Genomic DNA, 27080 nt, shown 5'->3' with positions numbered 1-27080 from the left:
ACAACCTGGGGCCAAGCTGGACAGGTCTTCCCAGAGTGGCTGGTGCCCAGGGATGGGGTCCGGGTTGGGGCCAGATACTCACCTCTGGTCCAGAAGGGAAGTCGGGGGCAGGATGGGAGCTGAGGACCATTCTCTAAGTCTCAGGAAGTGGCTGGGGTCTCAGGCAGATGGGCGTGGGTGCAGGGCGTGGAGATTTCCAGGGCTGCCAGGGGGCTTGGAAAAGGGGATCCCTCACGGTGGGGCTAGGTGGGGATCTGCCTGGTGGCCAGAACCTGGGACCAAGTTGGGCAGGTCTTCCCGGGGTGGCTGGTGCCAAGGGATGGGGTCCGTGTTGGCAACAAAAACTTTTGACATTCATGCTACAAGCAAATGTATGGAAACAATCTTATGTAAGCTTAGTAGCTTCCCATCTTTGAAATTTAGGAATAAGAATGGGTTGTTTGCTGTGGACAAACACCATAGAGCTTGCAAACTGATTTTTCTAGTTAATATCATCACCTTGACAGAAAGTACATTAAAAAGATAGAAGGAAGCTTAACTAAAATATTTCTCTCCATTAAACTAGCCGGCTGTCATATTATTTATGCATTTTATTACTGCATGATTGATGTATGAGTCCCCAGTCCACTTTGGGGGTGTTGTTCCTAGGCAGGGCTATAAAAAAAATCAACGAGATCAAAGCAGTAGACAGAGTTACTTCAGGGTCTATACTTTAGTTGAAGGATCCAGATCCTTGCTTTGTCTTTCCTTTACTGAAACCCAAGAGCCTAATCAACCCTTCCTCTTCAGTTTGCTTATGGTCAGTGTTTAATCACAGCAACAGTGCAACAAAGTAGGATAAATGGATAAATGGGAAATATCCCTTCAAATCTCTGACAGCAAACATGAACTCCAATAAATAGTACTGCAAAGCATGACAAACAGAATGTAAAGAGAATAACAGCTGAGTAGGCAGAGCCTGGTGTATTTCTGGTGACAAAGTGTTGAACTAATAAATGTTGGTTTGACAAAACAATCTTTTTGTTCATGTATTATGATTAGAGAATGTGAAAATTGACATTGATTTTATATTTATGATTATTTGTTAATTGTTGTCCATTTTTGTTATTGCAATATTTGGTACATTTTGATAACATTTGTTTTTCAATCTGGTGTTGTAATGCTTATTTTCTTTCTCTTCCTTGACCACTCATATTTATCTTACTTTTCAGTATGTAGTAGTTCTTCAAGTGTCTTCCATAGAAATGTTAGAGTGGTTATGAATTCCTAAAACTCATATATATCATGGAACATTGTTCTGTCTTTGTATTTGTTAGGGTTCTTAATGAAGTTACAAAATGAATCTTTCTGTCTCTCTGACACCTTCACTCTGTTTCTCTGACTTTCTCTCTCACATATACATATATATGGATTCACACAATTTATTAGAATGTCTGCTAGGATGCAGTCTAGCTAATCTAGTTATCATTGGTATAAATGACAATCCAAAAATGTAGAAACTTCTCAATCTATGATATGGAATGTGTCAGCTGATCTTTAGAAAACACTTAAATACCATAGATGTAGGTTCTAATGCCAGTGAAGAAGTGGACTTGCTATCAAGAGAAAGCAAAGAGGACAAGTTTCTTTTTTAAATGTCTTTATATAGGCTTCCAGCACAGAGTGGGATTTTCAAAATCAAATGATGTAATTCAAAGCTGTGTCTTTCCAACTTAAGATCCAGATAAAAGATGAGTCTTTTCCCAGGTTAAAAGATGTCAACTACAGGCAAGACTTCCTTTTCTTCTTTTTTTGGGGGGGGGTTTGTTTTAGAGATATGGTTTCTCCTTGTAGCCCTGGCTGTCCTGGAGCTCCCTCTGTTAAAGAGGCTGGCCTAGAACACAAAGATCCCTCTCCCTCTGCCTCTCCAGTGCTCAGATTAAAGGTATGTACCACTATCACCTAATATAAGGCCTATCTCCCTATCTCAAAGATCTGAGGAACAAATTGATCTTCCTACTTCCAACTAAGTGAAAATATCTCTCAAGTGTGCCCTCCATTTTTGGTTTTGATAAATTCCAGACTCACTTAACTTTATACCCCTGAAGAGACTCACAGCCTCCTTTGACTATAAATAAATTTGTTGGATACAGTAACATCTATAGCTGCTTGGATTGCATCACTGTTACTCTCCCCTTTTAAGAAAGTTCATGAAGGAATCTGATGTTAACTAGAAGGGGCCTTTCTATGAAATGGGTTTCCCTCTCTGCAACCATTAATTTCCTTCTTTTATATGTATAAATCAAATTTTAATTAAGATATGTGACAGGAAGGTTCTTTTCCGATATTAAATGCCCTGCCTCAAGATGGCCACCTGTCTCACTATATTTTGGAAAATTCCCATCGTATTATACTGGATATACTGTTGATGTCAATGTGAGTCCTTCTTCTTCTCTTCTGCCCATTGTTTGTAAATTTGATTGTTTAATGCCATCCCCCTGGTCCTACATATATTTCATTTGTCCTAATTTTTATCTCTGTGACAGTTTCAATTTTCTAATTATTCTGCCTGGTCTTCAAGGTTGACAACTTATCTTCAACTTTAATTATTCCTCTAGAGAAAAGTTTTACGTAGATATTTTGGATTTATTTTATTTCCTTTGCATATTTTAGTTTGACTTTTTCATAATTTTGTATATTTAGGAATGCATCTGTCATCTGTTCTCTCAGTTCCTTAGTGCATGGAAGTTTTTTGATCACATTGCATTGTCCTGAAGGTGATTTGCGTCCTGTTTGGCATTCTGGAACACAGTTATTATCATTCCTTGAATTCTTTTTTTCAGTATGTCATTGAACATACTTATGTTTAAGGCTATGACTGCAACTGCGCCCTGACCCCTGTCTACCACCCCCCAGCTCAACTGATCACCTTTCGTATTGGGTTTTCTGGAAATGCAGCAGCCTGGCCAGAGTGAACATCGCCATGGTTCCATCAGTGCCTAGTCCCTGGCTGGGACGCTGGGAATGTAGGGAGTCAGTGCAGGAGGCACAGCAGGTTTCAAGGGCATTAAATGCTACCACAGCTCCAGGTCCCTGAACAGACCAGATGGGCTGGCCCTGGAGCCCTGAGGCCCCAAGACTAGAATCTCGGGATAGCAAATCCCGAGTATATGGAAGTTTTTTTTTTAATTTTTTAATTTTATTTATTTTATATTGTTTTATTTTATTTATTTTGTTTTTTCAAGACAGGGTTTCTCTGTGTAGCTTGTGCCTTCTTTGGAATTCTTTCTGTAGCCCAGCGTGGCTTCGAACTCCCAGATATCCACCTGGCTCTGTCTCCCAAGTGCTGTAATTGTTTTTTATAAATATTTTCATTTTATAATTAATTAAATTTGACTTTCAGTCAGGGATACCCTGGACTTCCCTTCTCCCATCTCCCAATATACCCCCCCCAAAAAAACCCCATTCCCACCTCCTCCAAGGCAAGGTCTGCCCTAGGGATTCATCCCAGCTGGGAAGATTCAGTTTAGGCAGGTCCAGTCACCTCCTCCCTACACCAAGGCTGAGCAAAGTGTCTCAAAATAGGCCCTAGATTCCAAAGAGCCAGCTCATGCATGAAGGACAGGTCCCAGTCCCACTTTGGGGCAGGGGAGGGGTCCTAAACAGTTCAAGCTCATCAACTGTCTCACTTATTCAGAGAGCCTGGTCCAGTTACATGGGGGATCCTCAGCTATTGGTTCACAATTCATGTGTTGCCCCAAGTTTGGCTATTTGTCCTTGTGCTTTTTCCAATCATGATCTCAATATCCCTTGCTCATATCATCCCTACTCTCTCTCACAGGTTGGACTCCTGGAGCCCCACATGGGGATTAGCTGTGGATCTCTACATCTGCTTCCACCAGTCACTGGATGAGAGTTCTATCATGACAGCCAGGGTGTGCAGCCATCCCATCATCAGAATCTCAGGCAATATTTTGCCCATTGCCCATAGTCTATAGTGGAGGTATTTTTGGGGATTTCTGGGGACCTCTCTAGCATGCTGCTTCTTCCTATTCCCATGGTGTCTTCATTTATCATCATATCTCTTTCCTTGTTCTCCCACTCTGTTCCTGATCCAGCTGGGACCTCCCGTTCCCCTAATCTCACTTTCCCCCTCCCTTACCCTCTATTACTTCCCCTCATGTCCAGTTTGGTCCTGTAGATCTCTTCCATTTCTCTGTCACTGGGTGATCCCTGTGTCTTTCTTAGGGTCCTCTTTACTAGGTAGCCTCCCTGGAGTTGTGAGTTGCAGTCTGGTTATTCTTTGCTTTACATCTAGTATCCACTTATGAGTGAGTACATACCATGTTTGTCTTTCTGAGTCTGGGTTACCTCACTCAGCATGATATTTTCTAGTTCTATCCATTTGCCTGCAAACCTCATGATGTCATTGTTTTTCTCTGCTGAGTATTATAACATTGTGTATATGTACCACATTTTATTTATCCATTCTTCAGTTGATGGGCATCTAGGTTGTTTCCAGGTTCTGGCTATTACAAATAATGCTGCTATGAACATAGTTGAGCATGTGTCCTTGTGGTATGATTGAATATTCCTTGGGTATATGGCCAAGAGTGGTATAGCTGGGAGGTTGATATAGAGGGAGGTTGATTCCCAATTTTCTAAGAAAGCACCATATTGATTTCCAAAGTCTCTACAAGCTTGCATTCCCACCAACAGTGTAGATGTATTCCCCTTGCTCCACATCCTCTCCAAAAGAAGCTGTCTTCAATATTTCTGATATTAGTCATTCTGACAGGTGTAAGATGGTATCTCAGAGTCATTTTGACTTGTATTTCCCTCATGATTAAAGGTGTTGAGCAATTACTTAAATGTCTTTGAGCCATTTGAGATTCTTCTGTTGAGAATTCTCTGTTTAGATCTATAGCCCATTTTTTAATTGGACTCTTGGGTATTTTGATGTCTACATTTTTGTCTTCTTTATATATTCTGGATTTCAACTCTCTGTCAGATGTGTGGTTGGTGAAGATCTTTTCCCATTTTGTACTCTGTCGTTTTGTTTTATTGACTGTGTCCTTTGCCCTACAAAAGCTTCTCAGTTTCAAGAGGTCCCATTTATTAATTGTTGCTCTCAGTGTCTGTGCTACTGGTGTTATATTTAGGAAGTGACCTGTCATGCCAATGAGTTCAAGATTAATTCCTACTTTCTCTTCTATCAGGTTTAGAGTAGCTGGATTAATGTTGAGGTCTTTGATTCACTTTACTTAAGTTTTGTCCACGGAGACAGATATGGATCTACCTGCAGTCATTTGGACATCCAGTTATGCCAGCACCATTTATTGAAGATGCTTTCTTTTGTCCATTGTAGAGTTTTGGCTTCTTTGTCATAAATCATATGTTCATAGGTGTGCAGATTAATAGCAGGGTCTTCACTTAGATTCCATTAGTCCACATGTCACTTTTTATGCCAGTATGAAGCTGTTTTTATAACTGCAGCTCTATAGTAGAGCTTGAAGTCAGGAATCATGATGCCTCCAGAGGTTGTTTTATTGTACAGGATTGTTTCAGCTATTCTGGATTATTTGTTTTTCCATATGAAGTTGAGTATTTTTCTTTCCAGGTCTGTTATGAATTGTGTTGGGATTTTGATGGGGATTGCATTGAATCTCTAGATTGTTTTTGGTAAGATTGCCATTTTTACTGTTAATCCTTCCTATCCATGAGCAAGGAGAGCTTTCCATTTTCTGACATCTTCTTCAATTTCTTTCTTCGAAACTTAAAATTCTTTTCATACAGGCCCTACGCTTGCTTATTTAGAGTAACACCAAGGTATTTTATGTCATTTGTGGAAATTGTAAAGGGAGATGTTTCTCTGATTTCTTTTTCAGTCCATTTGTCATTTGTATATAGTAGGACTACTGATTTTTTTTAGTTAATCTTTTATCATTCTACATTACTGAAGGTGTTTATATGCTGTATGAATTCCTTGGTCGAATTTTTGGGGTCAGTTATGTATACTATAACGTCATCTGCAAATAGTGAAAGCTTGACTTCTTCCTTCCTAATTTGTATCTTTTTTTTTGGTTTTTTAGACAGGGTTTCTCTGTGTAGCTTTGCACCTTTCATGGAACTCACTTGGTAGCCTAGGCTGGCCTCGAACTCACAGAGATCCACCTGCCTCTGCCTACCGAATGCTGGGACTAAAGGTGTGTGCCACCACTGCCTGGCTAATTTGTTTCTTTTTGATATCCTTATGTTGTATTATTGCTCTGACTAGAACTTCAAGTACTATATTGAATAAGTATGGGGAGAGTGGACAGACTTGTCTTGTTCAATTTTAGTGGAATCATTTTGAGTTCTCTCCATTTACTTTGATGTTGGCTGTTGGCTTGCTGGTAATTGCCTTTATTACATTTAAGTATGTTCCCTGCATTCCTGATTGCTCCAAGACCTTCATCATGAAGGGGTGTTGCATTTTGTCAAAGGCCTTTTCTGCATCTAGTGAGATTATTATCTGGTTTTTCTCTTTCAGTTAGTTTATATGGTGTATTACATTGACAAGTTTTCATATGTTGGACCACCCTTGAATCTCTGGGAATGAAGCCTACTTAATCACGGTGAATACTTGCTTCGATGTGTTCTTGGAGTATGTTTGCCAATATGTTATTGAGTACTATTGCATCAATGTTTGTGAGGGACATTGATCTGTAGTTCTCTTTCTCTTGCATCTTTGTTTTGCTTGGGAATCATGGTAATCATAGCCTCATAGAAGGAGTTTGGCAGTGTTCCTTCTGTTGCAATTGTGTGGAACAATTTAAAGAGTATTGGTATTATCTCTTCTTTGAAGATCTGGTCAAATTCTGTACTGGAACCATCTGGTCCTGGGATTTTTTTGGTTGAGAGACTTAATGACTGTTTCTATTTCCCTAGGGGTTGTTGGTTTATTTAAATAGTTTAGCTGGTGTTGATTTTATTTAGGCATGTAGTACCTATACAGAAAATTGTCCATTTCTTTTAGATTTTCCAGTTTTGTGGAGTACAGGTTTTTGAAGTATGACCTGATGATTCTCTGGATTTCCTCAGTGTTTGTTGTTATGTCTACTTTTTCATTTCTGACTTTGCTAATTTCAATGCTCTCTCTCTGTCTGCCTTTTGGTTAGTTTGGATAAAGGCTTGTCTATCTTGTTCTTTATCTCAAAGAACCAACACTTTGTTTGATTGATTATTCTCATTATTTCTATTTTATTGATTTCAGCTCTCAATTTGATTATTTCCTGGCATCTATTCCTCCTGGGTGACTTTGGTTCTTCTTCTTTTAGAGCTTTCAGGTGTGCTGTTAAGTTACTAGTGTGAGATTTCTCCAACTTCTTCATGTGGGAATTTACTGCTATGAATTTTTCTCTTAGCACTGCTTTCATATGTCTTGTAAGTTTGGGTATGTAATATAATCATTTTCATTGATCTCCAGGAAGTCTTTAATTTCTTTCTGTGTTTCTTCCTTGACGCATTGGTAAATCAGTTGAGCATTATTCAGTTTCCATGAGATTGTAGGCTTTCTGTAATTTTTGTTGTTGAAATCTAACTTTAAACCATGGTGGTCTGATAGAACACTGAAGGGTATTCCAATTGTTTTGTATCTGTTGAGATTTGCTTTGTGGCCAAGTATGTGGTTGATTTTAGTGAAGGTTCCAAGCGGTTCTGAGAAGAAGATATATTCTTTTTTGTTAGGATGAAATTTTTAGTAGATATTGATTAAGTCCATTTGATTCATAACAACAGCTATGTCCCTTATTTCTCTGTTAAGTTTTATTTGGCAGATGTGTCCAGTAGTCAAGTGTTGAAGATTTCCACTATTAATGTGTGGGGTTTTATGTGTTATTTAAGCTTCAGTAATGTTTCTTTTACATATGTGGGTGCCCTTGTTTTGGGGCATAAATGTTCAGAATTGAAAGTTCATCTTGGTGGTTCTTTCTTGTGATGAGGATGTAATTCCTTTCTTGATCTATTTTGATTGATTTTCATTTGAAATCTATTTTGTTGGATATTAGGATTGCTACACAGCTTGCTTCTTAAGACCATTTGATTGGAAAGACTTTTCCCAGCCTTTTATTCTGAGCTAGTGTCTATCTTGTAATTGAGGTGTGTTCCTGTATGCAGCAGAAAGATGGGTCCTGCTTTCCTATCCATTCTCTTAGCCTGTGTCTTTTTATAAGTGAATTAAATCCATTGATATTAAGGGATATTAATGACCAGTGATTGTTCATTCCTGTTAATTTTTGGGGGGTATTTTGTGTGTTCTTCTCTTCTTTGAATTAATTGTTATGAGGTTATCTATTGCCTGTGTTTTTGGGGTGTATCTGTTTTCCTTAGGTAGGAATTTTACTGCTAGTGCTTTCTGTAGTGCTGGATAGGTATTGTTTAAATCTGGTTTTCTCTTGGAATGTCTTGTTCACTCTGTCTATGATGATTGAAAGTTTTGCTGAATATTTTAGGCTAGGCTGGCATCCATGGTCTCTTAGTGTCTGCATTGCATTTGTCCAGGTACTTCTGGCTTTCAAAGTCTCCATTGAGAATTTGGGTGTTATTCTGATGGGTTTGTCTTTATAAGGCACTTGGTCTTTTTCCTTTGCTGTTCTTAATATTCTTTCTTTATCCTGTACATTTAGTTTTTAATTATTATTTTTTTTTGGTTTTTCTTTGGTTTTTCAAGGCAGGGTTTCTCTGTGTAGCTTTGTGCCTTTCCTGGAACTCACTTGGTAGCCCAGGCTGGCCTTGAACTCACAGAGATCCGCCTGCCTCTGCCTCCTGAGTGCTGGGATTAAAGGCGTGCGCCACCACCACCCGGCCTAGTTTTTAATTATTATGTGGCAAAGAGACTATTTTAGGGAGTCTATTCTGTTTGGGGTTCTTATAGGCTTCTTGTATCTTCACAAGAATTTCCTTCTTTAAGTTGGGAACGTTTTCTTCTATGTTCATGTTGTATATATTTTCTGTGACTTTGAGTTGTGTATATTCTACTCCTTCCTCTATCCCTATTATTTGTAGGTTTGTTCTTTTCATGGTGTCCCAGATATCTTGGACATTTTGTGTTATGTCTTTTTTGGCTTTGGTATTTTCTTTGACTGATGAATCTGTTTCCTCTATTGTATCCTCTACACCAGAGATGCTCTTTTCCATCTCTTGTATTTTCTTGGTTATGCTTGCATCTGTTTTTGCTCTTCCTTTACTCAGATTTTCTATTTCCAGCATTCCTTCTGTTTGTGTCTTCCTCATTGTTTATATTTCCTTTTTCAGGTCTTGAACTGTTTCCCTCCCCTGTTTAATTGCTTTTCCATGATTTTCTTTAAGGGATTTATTGTTTTCTTTCATTTTTTATTTGTCTTTTCCTGTTTTACTTTATAGAATTCTTCCAATTTTTTATTTCTTTTTCTCAATTTTTATTGATTTCTTCCACTTTTTTGTTAGGCTCTTCCTCAATTCCATTCTTCATTTTTTTCTTGAAAAGCCTCTGGCATCTTCATGATGCTATTCTTAATGTTGCATTCTTCTGCTTCTTCTACCTTGTGATGTTCAGGCCTTGCTGTTGGAGGAGGGCTATGTCTGGTGATGCTGTATTGCTCTTTATGTTGTTGTATGTACCTCTGCCTTGATGTCTGCCCATATCTTCCTCTAATGTGTATAAGAGGTGCCTGTGTCTTAGCAAGTTGCTGTTTGTCCACTTTGTGCTTGTTGTGTCTTTGGCTCAGGGAGCCTTCTGGGTATGACAGACTCACTCACCTCTAGGACCAATGAGAGCTGTCAGAAAGTTTAAATTGTATACCTTAAAACCACCCACATCAGAATTCATTCCTATAATATACCTTAGGTTCATAGAAGTATACATCATTTATAAACTTCCAAAGCCATTTCTTTTACTACCAATAATAACTCCTCCCCACACAGATGAGGAAAATAGGCACACCCTTGTTTGTTTGAGAGATCTGTAAAGAATTATTGGAACCAAGGAATTTTCCTCTATTTAGTAATTTTTTTTTTTACAAAACGTGCTTCATGGCTGGAGAATTGGCTCAACTGTCTATAACAATTTCTGCTCATATATAGGGTTCAAGTTTGACTTTCAGCACCCAATGGGTGGCCACTCACTGTCTCTACAACCCAGGATTCAAGCCATTGTTTTGGCATCTATAGGCACCGGGCATACCAGTGTTGCAGAGTATATATGCAGACAAGACATCCATACACATTTAACAGAAAAATAGGAACAAAGAAAGGAGAGAAACAGAGGGAAAGAAAGAAAGAAAGAAAGAAAGAAAGAAAGAAAGAAAGAAAGAAAGAAAGAAAGAAGTGAAGAAAGGAGGGACCAAAGACAAACAAAATTATAATTCATAAGGTATCTAAATGGGCCATGAAAATGTTACCTTAATATTTAGTAAGCAATGTTGGCAATTTAGGACCTGTTGGTACAAAGGCTTAAAACAAATTATTCAAAAATAATTAATGGTTTGCATGTGTTTACTTTACTCCTCCTTACATTTACCTTCAGTCTTTCAGCATCTATATCAAAGATTCAGCAGGAAAAGGGATAAGCACTGTGTAGTATTCAGAATGATATCAAGAGGATATTGCACATTTCACTGGAAATAATATAGTACAGTGGTAACTATTAATTTTCTTTTTGTAATAAAAACAAGAAACATGTTCTGGAATGATTGAAAGATTACTCTATGCATGGTATGCATGTCTGATAACCTCAAAGAATTAACAAAATGTCAGATCAAGAACTGAAAAGAAAAAACATGAAGAGAGAAACTGGAAAATGCTTCTTAATGTGACAGTCTGTTTCAGTGCATCAGTTACAAGGCAGCACAAATGGACCCACTTGACAGTGTAACTGCTGCATGACAGAAATAATAACAATTAGGTCAAACCCATCTGTGTACTTCCTGTGACCCAATCTATCATGTCTTCATATAAATGGAGCTGTTGACCATGTGGAAAATATGGACTAAACTCTCCTATCTTCACCTTGAGTCCAAATCCATTTGGGAAATTCCAAATCTGCAAAATGCCATACTCTGCCTGTAGGTTTTCTCTCTGGCTCATATTCACATTTTCTCCAACAAGACTAGTGAAATGAGTCTTCCTCAGAAAGGAGTGCAGCTGAAAGAGAGGCAGCATTCTATAGTATATGTGTCCTTCCTTGAAGTCAGAAAGCATATACTGATTTCATCTTAAGGGCAATATTATTGAAGGTGTCCATGAGAGAAATATAATAAGAGAAATAAAAGCAAGTGAATAAATAAAAGTTTCATAGCATTCCTAGAATTTAATGTCTTTCATAGGAAACTACCAAACAGAAACCCAAAAATGCACACACACACACACACACACACACACACACACACACACACACACACAGATACATAGACTCACATCCATATAGACATATATACATAATACGGATAAATACAATATGCATACATGTATATATGTCAGACACACACATTAAAATACAGTCAGAATCAGACAGTCATACTAACCCAAACAGACACACAGAAACAGAAATCTGAAAAATACAGACAAGCCCTTATCCAAACTAAAAAAAAGACAGAGAGAGAGAATCCAAATAAACAAACTCAGAAATGAAAAGGGGGATATAACAACAGACATTGAGGAAATCCAGAGAATTATCAGGTCATATTTCAGATCTTTAAATAGGAGTTAATACCAATACTCTCTAAATTGTTCCACATAACAGAAACAGAAGGCACATTACCAAACTCCTTCTATGAAGCTACAATAACCCTGATTCCCAAACCAAACAAGGATACAACAAAGAAAACTACATACCGATCTCCCTCATGAACATTGATGCAAAAATACTCAATAAAATACTGGCAAACAGACTCCAAGAACACATCAGAACAATATTCCAACATGATCAAGTAGGCTTCATCCCAGGGATGCAAGGGTGGTTCAACATACGAAAGTCCGTCAATGTAATATACCATATAAACAAACTCAAAGAAAAAAAAACACAAGATCATCTCACTAGATGCAGAAAAGGCATTTGAAAAAATCCAACACCCCTTCATGATAAAAGTCTTGGAGCGATCAGGAATACAGGGAACATACCTAAACATAATAAAGGCAATTTACAGCAAGCTAACAGCCAACATCAAATTAAATGGAGAGAAACTCAAAGCAATTCCACTAAAATCAGGAACGAGTCCAGGCTGTCCACCCTCCCCATATTTATACAATATAGTACGTGAAGTTCTAGCCAGAGCAATAAGACAACATAAGGAGATTAAGTGGATACAAATTGGAAAGAAAGAAGTCAAGCTTTCCCTATTTGCAGATAAAATGATAGTATACTTGAGTGACTCCAAAGATTCCACCCAGGAACTGATAAAGCTTATAAACACCTTCAGCAACATAGGAGGATACAAGATCAACTCAAAAAAATCAGGGCTGGGCAGTGGTGGCGCACGCCTTTAATCCCAGCACTCGGGAGGCAGAGCCAGGCAGATCTCTGTGAGTTTGAGGCCAGCCTGGGCTACCAAGTGAGCTCCAGGAAAGGCGCAAAGCTACGCAGAGAAACCCTGTCTCGAAAAACCAAAAAAAAAAAAAAAATCAGTAGCCCTCCTATATACAATGGACAAAGAATGTGAGAAGGAAATCAGAGATGCATCACCCTTTACAATAGCCACAAATGACATAAAATACCTTGGGGTAACACTACCCAAGCAAGTGAAGGACCTATATGACAAGAACTTTAAGTCCCTGAAAAAAGAAATTGAAGAAGATGTCAGAAAATGGAAAGATCTCCCATGCTCATGGATAGGCAGGACCAACATAGTAAAAATGGCAATTTTACCAAAAGCAATCTACAGATTCAATGCAATCCCCATCCAAATACCAACACAATTCTTCACAGACCTGGAAAGAATAATACTCAACTTCATATGGAAAAACAAAAAACCCAGGATAGCCAAAAGAATCCTGTACAATAAAACAACCTCTGGAGGCATCACAATCCCTGACTTCAAGCTCTACTATAGAGCTACAGTAATAAAAACAGCTAGGTATTGGCATAAAAACTGGCATGTGTACCAATGGAATCTAACTGAAGATCTTGACATTAACCCACTCACCTATGAACATATAATTTTTGACAAAGAAGCCAAAAGTGTACAATGGAAAAAGAAAGCATCTTCAACAAATGGTGCTGGCATAACTGGATATCAACATGTAGAAGGCTGCAAATAGTTCCATATCTGTCACCGTGCACAAAACTTAAGTCCAAGTGGATCAAGGACCTCAACATAAATCCAGCTACTCTGAACCTGCTCGAAAAGAAAGTAGGAAGTAGTCTTTAATGCATTGGCATAGGAGATCACTTCCTAAATATAACACCAGTAGCACAGGCACTGAGAGATACAATCGATCAATGGGACCTCTTGAAACTGAGAAGCTTTTGTAGAGCAAAGGATACAGTCAACAAGGCAAAGCGACAGCCTACAGATTGGGAAAAGATCTTCACCAACCCCACATCTGACAGAGGACTGATATCCAGAATATATAAGGAACTCAAGAAATTAGACATCAAAATGACCAACAATCCAATTAAGAAATGGGGTATAGAACTAAACAGAGAATTCTCAACAGAGGAAACCCAAATGGCTGAATGCCATTTAAGGAATTGCTCAACATCCCTAATCATCTGGGAAATGCAAATCAAAACAACACTGAGATACCACCTTTCACCTGTCAGAATGGCTAAGATCAAAAACACTGAGGACACTTTATGCTGGAGAGGATGTGGAACTCGGGGAACTCTCCTCCACTTCTGGTGGGAATGCAAGCTTGTACAACCACTTTGGAAATCAATATGGCGCTTTCTTAGAAAATTGGGAATCAATCTCCCCCAAGATACAGCTATACAACTCCTGGACATATACCCAAGAAATGCTCAATCATACCAAAAGAGCACTTGCTCAGCTATGTTCATATCAGCATTGTTTGTAATAGCCAAAACCTGGAAACAAACTAGATGCCCTTCAACTGAAGAATGGATAAATCAATTGTGGCACATATACACAATGGAATACTACTCAGCAGAGAAAAACAATGACATCATGAGGTTTTTAGGCAAATGGATGGATCTGGAAAAAAATCATCCTGAGTGAGGTAACCCAGACTCAGAAAGACAAATATGGTATGTACACACTCACAGGAGGATAGTAGATGTGGAACAAGGATGACTGGACTGCTACTCACATTACCAGTTAGGCTATCTGTAAAACAGGACCCCAAGAAAGACACGTGGATCACCCAATGACGGAGAAATGGATGAGATCTACATGAACAGCTTGGACATGAGTGGGATCAATTAATGGCGAGGGTCGAGGGAAAGAGAGCTGGAGATCCCAGCTGGATCAAGAACAGAGAGGGAGAACAAGGAATAGGAGAACATGGTAAATGAAAAACACACAAGAAAAGGAAGAAACCAAGGGCTAAAGAGGCCCACAGAAATTCACAAAGATACCCCCACAAAAGACTGCTGGCAATGGCTGAGAGACAGACTGGGACTGACCTAATCTGGTGATGGGATGGCCAAACACCCTAATAGTTGTGCAAGAAACCCTATCCAAGGACTGAGGAATTTGTATGCAGACATCTACAGCTAGGGCCCCAGGTGGAGTGCTGGGAGTCTGATTAGCGAGAAAGACGAGGTTTTATATGAACAAGAATTGTTGAAAACAACGTTGGATAAAGCACAGGGACAAATAGCCAAACGAATGGAAACACATGAACTATGAACCAAAGGCTGAGGGGCCCCCAACTGGATCAGGCCCTCTGTAGAGGTGAGACAGTTGATTGGCTTGATCTGTTTGGGAGGCATCTAGGCAGTAGTACCAGGTCCTGGGCTCGCTGCATGAGATAGCTGTTTGAAACCTGGGACTTATACACTGACGCTTGACTCAATCTGGGAGGAAGGGACTGGACTTGCCTGGACTGAGTCTATCAGGTCGACCTCAGTCCTTGGGTGTGACATTGATCTGGAGGTGGTGGGAATGGGGGGTACCCTGGGGGGAAGGGGAGGGGGGCAGGAAGGGGGAGAACAAGGGAATCTGTGGCTGTTATGTAGAACTGAATAGTATTGTAAAATAAAAGAAAAAAGAAAAAATGGGAAGCATTTTTACAATGGAACAAAATTGGTCTTTTTTAGTAACACATTAGGTAGTCTGAAAAAGTAACAATTAAATGAGAGGATAATTATTGTTGATGGTATGCATATAACATCAATTATGAATGTTATTTGTTTAATCATCCTTATTATTTTATTAAAAATGTTGTTTAATTTAAGTGCCAAGATAAAAGCTTTAGAAAAATCTGTAAAATGATTTATAGAGAAATTCAGACCCTGAGAAAAGAATTTAAAGGTGAAATTATTTCAGGATTGACTTATATGCTTACAGAGAGACAGCCTGTTTTCAAACAATCAAACTTAATCTATATGGTAACCTTATAGGAATTACCTGCTCAAAGGCATGTACAAGCTAACTGGACTCCAGTGGAAATGAGAGATTAAAGGAAGCTATAGTATCATATAGCATGCATTCTCCACTTGTAAAGCAAAAGTTAAACTCATGGCAAACTTGTAATAGGATTACTCCTCAGCACTGGAAAGAATTGTTAATAGCTGTCCTAGAGTCTGGAACATAATTACAGTAGAGAACAGGGTTAAAGGAGGAGGCTATGACAATAAAAAGCCAATGTAGAACAAGAAGTGTGGAAATTTACCAGGATCAACTGCTTAGATAAGGTGAATGTGCTAATATACAAAGATAATGTTTATATGATAACCAAACCTTAATTATATGTCTCATGGCAACAATGAATGCATGGAACAGAATTGAAGAAGCAGGAAAAATATTGAATCATTCACAAAAGGTCTATAGGTTCCCAGAGAATCCTTCCCAGATTTCTTACAAAGGCTGTCCTCAGCATTATATAGAATAGTACCAAATTCAGAAGTTGGACAGATAATAATCGAATGATTGGCTTTTGAGAATGCAAATGCAGCACACAAAAGAATAATCAGGTCATTGAAAGCAAGATCAGCACCCTTGGAGGATTGGATCAGGGAAAAAATTAATGTTGAGTCTCATGACCATGATGATATGTGGATACAAGTGATTTCAAAAACTTTGAGGGAAGAAAAGTAGGAGTTTTGGTTGTTGTAAACAAAATTATTAGAAGGGGGCATATAAAAAGGGTATTCCTAGAAAAAATGTTTATTCAAAGAACAGTGGCCATCCTCACCTGGACTTCCCTTCTGGACCAGAGGTGAGTATCCCGGCTCAGCCTGGACCCCATCCCTGGGTACCAGCCACTTCGGGGAGGACCTGCCCAACAAGCAAGTTTGATGAGAAAGATCTGTGTGATTTACTGTAGAAGTTGATGCAGCTGGCTGAAGCAGGTGATTGTCTACAGAACTGGGTAAATGATATGGCATTGCTTTATGAGGAACTGAAGAAGAGGCAAATATTTGCAGTTAAGTTTTATGCTTCCCTGTATGGAGTGGACTATAAGTATCCATGGTATGTCTCCTTGAATTTGGGGATCTGATAAAGCTATGAGTGAGAGGAGTAAAGTTAGGAAGGGGAGATTCCTGTGTTCCATTGGCATCAGGGTCAGAGGTAGAGAATTGAGTGCCCAACAAGTAGTCTGCTGCTGAGATGGGGAAGGGAATGAGAGATTGGATTTGTTGGATTGGAGGGGAAAGTAATGATCTGCAGTTAGTCTAATAATGTGCAATATTTAATGGAACACGTGATGAAAACCATACTTGATGTGTGTTTATAACAGAGGCTGCAAGAAAGTCCTATGATGCAAGTTGTATAGCACGGTGAGAATCATCTGAGTACTTTTATTTAAATATTTACTTACTTTTTGCTAATTGACTGTTCAGAAAAGTTTTACTGTTTTCACATGTGCTTTGAATATTGTGGTTTCTTGGGCAGATGAACAAATGTCTGTTAACCACAGATAAAGCATCAGTGACAGAGCAAGTCAATTATTCAACCCAAACATACACTTGTCAATCAAGACTTTACCCTTTCTCATTCCTGCCAACAAAACTCTTTATAGGCCATTTGAATGGTGAACTCCCCAGGCCTCTCATTCTCTTAGTGTCAGCCTAGTCTATCACCTGTTTTCATAACTGTTTCTACATTATCCCAGACCCCAAAGGGTCAGAGTTTTCGATCTCTATCAGAGACAACAATGGCCACTAGATTTCCAGATAGGCCACCCATCCTTGAACATCCCCCACTGTTGTTGTTCCCCCCCAAAGCTATCACCCATCCATAACCCTCCAGACCACAATGCAACAGACCCAAAATACTAAGTGAGTCTCTGATCAACTGGAGAACATGTAGGACTATAATATGTCCACATTGGAGGCCCAACTCTATACTATCTCACATTATGGTGCTCAACTCTATCTATAATCACAAATCACTGTGCATCAGAGTTCTCCAGCCCCAACCTGGAAAGAGTCCCCCTGATGGACCAGAGGCAAATTCAGACACCAGAACTTTTTCCTCCAGTTCAAGTGGAGATGTTTTAAAGAACCTCAGGTCAACTGGATGGAAAAAGGAGAAAACAAAAACAAAGGAACAAATAAGATGAACATAAAAATAAGCACTTGGCTTATATTCATCACAAACTTAGAATCCTAGACACAAGTGTAAGTATACAGTCAACAACCACTGAGGCAATATGTCACTAGCAATGCCAGCTATCTTACTACAGCAAGTACTGAAAATTCCAACACAGTTAAGTAGAATAAAAAAGACCTTAAAACCAACTTCTTGGAGATGGTTGAGGACCTTAAGTGAGAAATGAAAAAAAAAACCCTGAAAGAAATAGAGGAAAAGACAAATAAAACACTGTAGAAAATGAGTAAATTCTTTAAAGAAGGTGGGAAATCAGTTGAAAGAAATGAATATAACTTTAAGACCTGATAGGATGGAACTTGAAAATGTCATCCTGAGTGAGGCAACCGAGACTCAGAAGAATAAACATGACTTGTCCTCACTCATTCGGGGATACTAGATATAAAGCAATAAATAACCAGAATACAACCCACAGCTCAGAGAAGTTAGCTAACAAGGACAACCCTAAGAGAGATGCATGAATTGCCCTGGGAAAAAGAAATAGATGAGATCTCCATGAATAAACTGAATGGGGGAATAGCAGGCATGGGATCAGGGATGAGAACATGCGGGAACAGAAGGTTTCAGCTGGAGCATGAACAGAGTGGGAGTGCAATGAAAGGGATACCAAGCTAGAGGGAGACATCATGGGGACAGAGAGAAACTGGGTGCTAGGGAAGTTCCCAGGATTTCACAAAAATGACCCCAGCTTAGACTACTAGCAATACTGGAAATGGTACCTGAACATGACCTACCCTAGTAATCAGATTGGTGAATACTCTAACTGTCATCATAGGGCCTTCATCCAGTATCTAATGGAAGCAGATGCAGAGAACCACAGCCAAGCACCAGGCCAAGCTCCAAGAGTCCAATCAAAGAAAGAGAAGAGGGATTCTATGAGCAAGGAGCATCATGATCATGATGGGGAAATCTACAGAGACAAACAAATCAAGATAAATTTTAGACCAATACCTGTAGATATTCCATGGGAATCAACTAGGCCCTCTCCATAATAGAGGCAGTTGTTTACCTTGATCTGTTTAAGGGTCCCCTTCTCAGTAGGATCAGGGTCCATCCATGATGCATGAACCAGCTTTATGGAGCCCACTACCTACAGTTGGATACCATGCAAATCCTTCATGTGGGGGTGGGGTGTTGGACTTGCTTCAACTGAATGCACCAAGCTCTGCTGACTTCCCATAGGAGGCCTTACCTTGTCAGAGGAGGGAATGCAGAATGGGTTAGGAGGGAATGCTCAGGGGCAGGAGGAGGGAAAAAAGGGGAGTCTGTGGTTGGTATGTAAAATGAATAAATTTCTTAATAAAAGAGACTTGAAAATGAATTAGAAACAATAAAGAAAACACAAACTGAGGGAATTCTGGAAAAGGAAAATCTAGGTAAGTAAACAGGAACTACACACATCAGCATCACCAACAAAATACAAGAGATGGAACAGACAATCTGAGGCATTGAGATATGAGAGAAAAAATAGATTCAATTATCAAATGTTAGATCCTAAAAATCCTTGACTCAAAACATCCAGGAATACTTGAACACTATGAAAAGGCCAATAAAAAGAATAATAGGACTAGAAAAAGGAAAAGCCTATCAAGGTACAAAAAATTTTTTAAAAACTCCAAATAGATTGGAACAGAAAAAGGATGCCCTTGCAAAATAATCTAAAGATTAAATATACCTAACAAAGAAAGAATATTGAATACTGCGATGAAAAAGTTGTAGTAACATTTAAAGGCCAACCTTATCTGAATTTCATCTGACTTTTCAATGGAAACTATAAATGCCAGAATGATATGATCAGGTGTACTGCAAATGCTAGGAGATCACAGATGACAACCCATACTACTATACCAGGTAAAACATTCAATCAATTCTCATGAAAGGAGAAAATAAGATACTCCATAATAAATCCAATTTAAACAATATCTACCCACATATACTGTTCTACAGAAGGTAATAGAAGAAAAACTGACACTAGGAAATTTGAATTCATCCATGGAAACACAGGATAAATAATTTCTTACCAGCAAAGCAAAGAAGCAAAACACACACAAGTGCCACCATCAACCTCAACATTAAAAAAAAAGAAATTAACAATCATTGGTCATTGATATATCAGTGTTATCAACTTCAAAATAAAATGAGAAAGACTATCAACAGTAATGATATAGAAAGAGTACTCATCCTTCTTCTGGAAATAATAAATATAGCATAAAATCGAAATAGTCATGCCTCAGAGTTAATGGCTGGAAAAATATTTTAAGCAAAATGAACTAGAAAACAAGATAGTGAAGCCATTCTAACATCTAACAAAATGCACTCCTAACCAAAATTAACAAAAGGATATGAGAAAGGGTACTACATATATATTATATGAGAAATCCACATACATAACATTTTACTTCTTAACATCTATGCTCAAAATGGAAGGGCATTCACATTTATAAAAGAAACATAATTGAAGCTTAAATCACACATTGATTATCATACATTGATAGTTGGTAATTTCAATATCCCACTCTGTCCAAAGGACATGTCATCTAGACAAAAGTTAAGCAGAGAAATTCTCAAGCTATTAGACGTTATAAATCAAAAGACCTAACAGGTATCTACGGAACATTGCACTCAAACACAAAAAGTACTTCTTCTTTTCAGGACCTCATGGAACTTCCTCCCAAACTGACCACATGGTTGGTCAAAAAACAAGTCTCAACTGTTGCACGAAAATTGAAATACCCCCGTGCATCCTGTCAGACCACTACAAATTAAACCCAAACATTGACAATAAGAGAAAAAAAACATAAAGCTTTCAAACTCATGGTAACTGAAGTCTTTCATGTATGACTAAGGGATCCAAGGCACGAACATGGATATGAATGACTTCTGAGAATCAAATAAATATGAATATAGCATACACCAAAAATTATGGGACAAAGTGTCAGTGTTGGTAAAAGAAAAGTTTGTTTATCTAGCTCTTTTACCAAAAAAAAAAGAAATTGGAGAGAACAAATACTAGCAATTTACAATTCTCGTGAACGCTCTAGAACAAAAAGAATTAAGCCCCATCCAAGAGGAATAGAACCAATTATAATCAAACTAAGGTGTAAAATCAATAAGATAGAAAAAAAGAGAAAAATAAAAAAAGATTTGATCTAACAAGAATTGGTTCTTTGAGAAGAGGAACAAACTCTTATCCAACATAATGTAAAGATAGACAGAATATCCAAATAACAAAATCAGACATTAAAAGGGAGATATAATAATAGATATCAAGAAAATCTGAATAATCACTAGATCACACTTGAAAACTTGTAATTAAAAAATTGGAAAAGCTAAAAGAATTGCATGATTTTCTCAATAGATACATCTTACCAATTTAAATAAATATCAAACAATAGAAATGCACCTGCAACCCCTAAGGAAATAGAATCAGTCTTTCACAGTTTCCAAAACAAATCAATCCCAGTGCCAGATGGCTTTAGGATAGACCAGATATTCTACCAGATATTACAGTAAGACCTAATATCAGTTTTCTTCAAATTATTCCACAAAATATAAACAGAAGAATGATTGTCTCTTCACTTTATGAAGCCACAGTCATCTGATACACAAACCACAAATAATTCCACAATAAAAGAAAATTACAATTTCCCCTTATGAACATAGATGTAAAATACACAAATAATTGCAAACTGAATCCAAGAACATATCAATAAGATCATCCATCATGACCAAATAGACACTATCCAAGATTTTGAGGGATGGTTCAACATATGAAAATCACTGAGTGTAATCCACTGTACAAACAAATTGAAAGAAAAACACCACATGATAATCTCATTAGATGCTGAAATAACGTTTGACAAAATCCAACAACTTTGATGGTAAAAGTTTTGGGGAAAGGAGGAACACAGCGAACATATCTCAACATAATACAGGCAATGTACAACCATCCTATAACCAAAATCCAAGTCAGCAGAAAGAAACTCATAGCAACCCCACTAAAAACAGGAAGAAAACAAGGCTGTCTGTTCTCTTTATATCTACTCAATATAATATTTGAGATTAAGAGCAGTAACACTGTTGAATTAGATCATGAGGTTACAACTACACACATATAAACACGCACACACATTGCTACACACAGAGATACTCACATTCATACAAATATACATACATAATACAGCAACATACTCACACACATTTCCATACATACTAAGACACACAGAGAAACATGCTGTCACATATAGACAGAGAGATGTATACACCATAATAGACCCACAAAAAGAGAAACAATCAAAATATACCCAGGCCCACACAAACATACATATTCTCAGAAAAATACACAGAGGGAGAGATACACAGATACAAACAACCACACTGAGAGACATTGAAAGAGACAAATTCATGGCCACATGCAAAGACATACCAACAGACACACCCATATACACCAACACAGACATATTGATGTGAAACACTATACAGAAACATGCAAAATACCCCCATAAGCATATTAAGTCACATACACTGACAAATACACACAGATACACAAATAGACACAAACCCACGTATATGTAAAGCAACACAGATATATACACAGACACACAGAAACACATAAACATACCTCCATATACAGTGAGATGCATCCATTCACATACATGAATATGCATGTATGCACCATACTGAATCACAGCACAGTTTCACTCTTAATTACTCCCCAGTGCCTATAGTGGGGGCAGAATTAGCTAAGGACACTTGTGAAAACCATCTCCTATGGTGATTACAACATATTTGAGAATTAATAAATAAGGGCTCATCAGAGCCTCATAAAAGATTTAATGACTAAGTGCTGATATGTTTTCAGTATTAGGATGGACTGATGGTATTTGGTTGCTTTGTAATATAATCACTGATTTTCATTGATAAATTGTTTCTTTCCACTTAATTGGCTTTGCCTAGGAGACTAAAACCAACATCTACATGTACTTCCTCAGAAAGAAAATATATTTAAAAATCTTTCCATTTGGTGATTATTTCTTAATACACTAGATTTGCACATCTGAGAGACTCATAAGCACTATGACAATGATGACACCAAATATCATCCAATAGAAGAAACACTAACTTCATGAAGCTAATATCAGGTTTTTTCCTATTGTGAATTGGCTGATTATCTTCTTGCTGACAAAGCATCTCATGCAGGGCAAGGAACACAGCATACACAGAATTATATACATCATAACTTCCATCACTGATGGCCATGCCAATAGTCTGGAACATTGGCCATTCCAATGAGGCATAGGATGAGCAGTTTTTCAGTGTCTTACACTTCGATGCCAACAGTTCACAGTTAAATTTTATTTCCCAGCCTTGCCAGGTATTCATCTGAGTATTTGAGATGGGTCAATGTCCAGATCAAAAATTAAAACCAGAAATCGAAGGATGATTTTGTGCAAATGCTAGAGTCCCAAGGGATGAGTCAAGTGTGAATCTTATCTTACTTGTAGTGACATCCAACTGTGAGGTGGTGACTCATATTCTCTGTATACCTAAGGAGTCTCACATACAAAAGCTCAAAGCTAGAATACTGTTTGTGTCAGCATAAATAATTACTACATTCATGGATGGTGTCATGATTTTGTTATAATACACTTCAGCTTTTGATATGCTGCCTGGGATCATGCTCACAAAGATGAAGCAGACTGTATTTTTTCTATGTCTCTTCTCAAATGTGAAAGAAATTGTATAGCCTGATCATTGTCTAAGATAGACAGCCCAATCCAGTTCCGTTTGAAGTGAAGCATCAAATAGATTATGGCCAGGGGTAGAGATGTGTCTTTAGGGCCATCAGATACAGATATGGAAATTGATCATGATCACACAGGATAGCATGGAAGGGTCCATAAGTAAGCTAAAGGAACTAGGACACAGGGAGTATCATGGTGAATCATGCATTCCTAAAAATTTGTAAACACTGTTCTGCTAAATATTCTAGAAAATCTCCTTCCTTGGTACTTCTTCCCTCATCTTGGTTCACACAAGGAAATGTGGAAGTCCCATCAAGTCTCTGAATTGTACCCTTGCACTACAGAGTTTTACATAAGTGTGAAGCCAGTCTCCTCCTCACACACTTCTTAGATTCTGGGAATGGTACCAGTGGAGACAGAATTTCCTGCAAAATCACCCTCAAAACAATCATCTGCTGGGATTTGTAGAAGTCCAGGAATATCCCAATGATGACAGATGCTGCCCAATAACTTCATAAAGTTCATGAGAGTTCATCTCCCATAAAAAAGATGGGACATTGCATTTTCCACTGAGAGGGCTCTCCACTCTGTATTTGTTAGCTTGCTCAGAAGGTAAATTCAAGGGCACAGTCCTTGACCAAACAATAAACTTGATCTTGAATTCCTTTTGAAATTATAGCATATGACATGTGATGCATGAGCCAAGTTTCTGGAAATTCTGGGAAGAATAATAACTCCCATATCTTCTTACTTGTTTCATATCATCTGAACAATAAACATCAAACTCAAACATATTCTTTCATTCTGAACAATTCACACACAGTTAAATACAATCTATTTTCCACTTAGAAATTGATTCACTGTGGTATCTTTATGAATAAATACAAATGTTTATCTATACATTTTTAAAATAAAAAATATCTTAAAATATACTTTATTACCACATGGAAAAATGTCATTGAAATTTTCAGTACCAGTCAACCCAGAATTGGAGAGTATAACTTATGAATCTCAAACACCAACTCCTGCACACTAAACAATAAGAAACATCAATGACTTGAGCTGTTACTGTTGCCTACTGGACTAAAGTGCTATGTTTGAAAACAACTATCAGTAATATACAAAATCAAAATGTATATTATGCGCAAATTGGTAAAATATAAAGCTATAACTAGTAAAAGTACAAAAAGAGAAACATAAGAGGTAAATATAAGTGTCTGAGAATAAACACATTAGACACAAAGAGAAAAACCGTATGCTTCTTAAATAATGTTAGAGATGTGCTTGTATGTAACTATTTTCAAGTGTAGCCAAGTATCACATGCCACAGCTGTCACTCAGGCAAATGACAATGAAAGTAAGCAGTCATATGAGGGAAAGGGGTCTCTGTGATTGGTTAGTAAGGTGAATAAAAAATTTCTTAATTAAAAAAAAAAAGAAAGTAAGAAGTCACCACTCTTAGTTACAGCCACACCTTTAAAGAATGCAAACATATCATTTAAATGTCCATGTGTCTTTGGTGGTATTTTCTCTTCTCTTCTCTTGCCCACATCTACCGCTCAACTTACTACTCATTTCATTCCTCTGTCTAAGCAGTTTCCTTCTAACTTTCATATGTTTGGATGTGTGTATATAAGATTAATGAGACAGTGTGTTATTTTCTTTATATTTGTTTCACATGGGAACCCATCCTTAGATCCATAGGCCATAAATTGTCAAATAATACATGTGGTGATATTTTATTTATTCTTAAATGTGATTTTATTTATATGTTAATAAATAAAGTTGTCTGGGAGTCAGAGCACATAGCAAGCCATTTAGCAGAAGTCTGGCAGTGGTAGGACAAGCCCTTAATCCAATCACATGGCAGGCAAAATCTCTGTGGGTTCAAGGACACAGCCAGCATAGTGATACACACCTTTAATGCCAGTACCAACCACAGAAAAATGGAGGTTTGTATAGACAGGCAGTAATGAGGAAGTCATGTGATTGAGTTAAAACCAATGAGAAGGTGGAACAGAAAGGCAATAAAAAGACAGGTCACACAGGAGATATCTTCATTATGTGTAAATAAACCTGGTGAGGATTTCCTCTGAATTATAATAGGTCTAAGAGAAGTCAGGACTCAGTATACTTTTTAGTTTAACTTCATCTTTGGTTTCAATCATTTATGAATTACATAGAATCAATTTGTCTAAATTTCTCTAAAATCCATGTATATGGTTTAGTGAAAAATCACTGTGTATATATTTAAGTGTGGTAATTCATGATACAAAACTTTCAAAATTCTAATAATGCATGGCAAATAACAATAGTGAATCTTTGTGCACATGAAAATAAAATCACAAAATTTAGCTGAAGTCTTTTCTTTACTTCCTCTTTTTTTTAGAATCATTGTGACAGATTCCCTATCTAGCATATTCTGAGTAACAGTGAAATAAACCTGGGCAGACAAATATATATGTGCTATGGTGACTCCCTTGCTTTCAGAAGGTTTCATGAAAGGTGTGGATGGACCATAAGATATTCCTACATTTACTGACTGAAGTAGCTATATGTGCTTACCACAATGGAGCCCTAGGCTTCAACTCACCCTAGAAACATTCAATGTTATTCCCACAACTCCTACATACTCATTCATTTATTGTAGGTCAGATTTTAGTCAACATTTATCAAAATGATAGGGAAATCCCATCTTTACTATGGTTTTCCCTTTATATAGCTAAAACAATTGAGTGTATTTTTATACCCATGTTGTCTTTCACAATTTGAAAAAATTAATGTTAAAATCTAACACTGGTTATGAAGAAGTCAGCATTTCTAATATTTTAGTGTTGGCCATGGATGTTCTTTAAATTGCATTAACCACATAGAGGTATGTCCCATTTATCCCTAATTGTCTCCATGACTTTTTCAACTAAGTGGTGTTGTATTCTTTCAAAGGCTTTTCTTCATCTCATGGGATGATCATATGTTATTTCCTTTTTTTCAGTTTGTTTATGTGATAGATTATGTTAGTTGATTTCTTGTATTGAACCATCCCTCCATCTCTGGGTTGAGGCTGACTTGTTCATGTTGGATCATATTTTTGATGCATTATTGGATTTGGTTTGCTTGAATTTTATTGAGTATTTTTGCATCTACTTTCTTAAGACAAATTGGACTATAATTCTCCTTTTTTATTCTATATTTAGGAGATCTGCATATCAAGGTAACTTGACTTGTAAATGAATCTAGCATGTTTCTTCTATCTTTGCTTTGTGGAGTAAATGTTTGAGTATTGGTGATAGCTCTTCTTTGAAAGGCTGCAATAATATTTTATGACCCTGGCTTTTTTTTTGGTTGGGAAACATTTAATGACAGCTTCTATTTTACTAGGGATTATAGGTCTATTTAAACTGTGTATATGATCTTGAGTAGACTTTTGTAGGAGATACATATTGAGAAAAATGCCTATTTATTATAGATTTTCAATTTGGTAGAACATAGTTTTTTAAAGGTATTTACTTATGGTTCTCTGGATTTCCTCAGTGTCTGTTCTCTTCCCCCTTTTAGTTTCTGAATTTATTTAATCTCTATTTTATTTCTGTGACTTTTACTTAGTATG

The 27080-nt window shown here is 37.5% G+C and overlaps 1 pseudogene; it reads right to left on the bottom strand.

Moving 5' to 3' along the window:
* Positions 1–23111, bottom strand: part of LOC143271218 (vomeronasal type-2 receptor 116-like) — a 40487-nt pseudogene extending 17376 nt beyond the window's left edge.
* Positions 23112–27080: the final 3969 nt, after the last annotated feature.

The sequence above is a fragment of the Peromyscus maniculatus genome, chromosome 1 (assembly GCF_049852395.1).
Source record: "Peromyscus maniculatus bairdii isolate BWxNUB_F1_BW_parent chromosome 1, HU_Pman_BW_mat_3.1, whole genome shotgun sequence".
Lineage (NCBI taxonomy): Eukaryota > Metazoa > Chordata > Mammalia > Rodentia > Cricetidae > Peromyscus > Peromyscus maniculatus.
This window is presented reverse-complemented; position numbering and strand designations above follow the sequence as displayed.